A 2,213-nucleotide genomic window follows, 5' to 3' on the forward strand; every position below is an offset into this window, starting at 1 on the left:
AAGCAGTGAAGTCAGCAAGTGTGGGGCAGAGGATGTGGGTTTCCCATGGACCAGATGTCGCCTCTCTGTGAAAGAGCCCTGCTGTGGCATCATCTCAGGTTGGAAGCATGGTGAATATAACAGGCCAGAAGCAGGTCCGCCTTCATTCAGTCAGGCCGTGCCTTGCCCCCCAAAGTGCCCTGCACTTGGGTTTAATGCTCTGCTACAGTCATCTTGAAATTCTTACTATTTTTTGCACAAGGAGCCCAACATTTTTATTTTGCAATGGGGCCCATGAATGACGTAGCCAGTCCTGGCTAGAGGCAAAGGAAGAAGACAGTCAACCATCCGTAGAAATAAAGATGCAATTGCCCTGTCCAGGAAGTGCAGGTGAGACATTCCCAGTAACAGGATTCCTGAAGAACCCCAGGAAAGCACATACAAAAGAGTCAGCTCTAAACCTTTGAGAAACCTGAAAAGGTATTTAATTACTAGATTTCTCTTCCTGCAAAGGACATAACTTAAGACAAAGACTTCCATGAACATAGTCTGTTTTGGAAAATGGCCACCAGACACAGGGAGGGGAGTCCAGGAACTGTCCAGCAGAGCAGGAAGAAAAGCTGTCCCACAATGCATGATATTGAACTCATTTTTCTGTCGATGACTAAAGCTCTGTCTCACTGGGGACCCTCTAGGGGCTTTGGAGGATGCTCCTCAAGATCAACCTTCTGAGATACGGGAATCCAATTGCCACCTCCAGTGATCAACTGTTGCCCAATGAGGTCATCATCCCCTGCCCATACATCAGAGAGGCAGAAGGGTCTCCCTCGCATCCTGTACAGTGACAGCAAGGAAGCCCTGGGGCAGAAAGCAAAGACTAAGGAGTTGAATTGGTTGCCAAAGCAAGAGATGAAGTGAAAGGTTGGGCTGAGAGCACAGGAGAGGGCTCACACGGCCGTGCAGTGTCCAGGCCAGTATCGCTCCTCTCCCTTCTTCCCTGAACTCTGCTCTGGAGGTGCAGAAGCCCGAGATGCGGGGCAAGGTGGGAAGGGAAGAACCAGCAAAGGACAGAAGGAGCCAACCTTACCCTGTCCCTACCTGCAGACCTCACTCCTAAGCCAAAGAAAGACAAAAACCTCAGACTTAGTCCATTTAGAATGGTATTGGGTGAGACGTCTTCATTCCTCCATTGAGATGCTGTTTGATGATAAAATGAAGAGGGACCAGAACAGTCCTATGACCTATGTTTTCTTCCAGGGCCAGGACAATTAACTGGCGCCCGGAGTGGACTTAAATGGGAAGGGGTGGCCGACCAAATACAGCTCCTTTATGATTACCTCCCTCAGGTCTCGTTTGCTCAACCCAACAGAATACATTAGAAATAGCCAGGGGTGTCTGGGTAGCTCAGTCAGTTGAGCATCCAACTTTGGCTGAGGTCACGATCACACAGTTCGTGGGTTCGAGCCCTGCGTCGGGCTCTGTGCTGACAGCTCAGAGCTGGCGACTGCATTGGATTCTGTGTCTCCCTCTCTGTGTGCCCTTACCCTGCTCACACTCTGTCTCTCTCTCTCTCTCTTTCAAAATTAACATAAAAATTTTTTAAAAAGAAGAAGAAAAGAAATATCCAGAATGCGCTTGGGTAGAAGAAGACCATGTGAAGGAGGAAGAAATGTGTTGTTATATAAATCCCCTTTATGCACTGAAGTGGAGCCAGAACCCACATCCATGTCATAACTTTCTGCTCTCTTATCTACAGTTCATTTTGCCTAAAACCCCCTCCTCCACCATCAGACTCACCTTCTTCTGTCTCCTCCTGAGATTGGGGGCAGTTTGTTATTACCATCATGTCAATCTTTTTTTTTTTCCTGCCTTATACCAGAAGTATTCATGGAAATTTAAAAATTAGAGCAAAAGTGACACAACTTAAGTGGCAATCAGGAGGAAAGATAGAAATTTTTTAAGGGATAGGAAATTACAACATCCTCTAGAATCTGTCTGTAGCGCTCTGCACACCTTGAGTTACTGACAGTTGCTACCGTGAGCTACAATGTGGGGCCCAAACTCAACAGCAGCTGAGATGGAAAAGGGCCCCTGTTCCTGTCCCAGTCAAGGCAAAAATGAGCCACTTTTCAGGAAAAAGCAGAGTTATTCCTGGTTCTGAAGCCAGATGAACACTCACTCTTAGGGCTCTCGGGAGATCTTGGACACACAGGGTCCACACATTGAATACCATT

Source organism: Prionailurus viverrinus, chromosome F2 (assembly GCF_022837055.1).
Source record: "Prionailurus viverrinus isolate Anna chromosome F2, UM_Priviv_1.0, whole genome shotgun sequence".
Classification (NCBI taxonomy): Eukaryota; Metazoa; Chordata; class Mammalia; order Carnivora; family Felidae; genus Prionailurus; species Prionailurus viverrinus.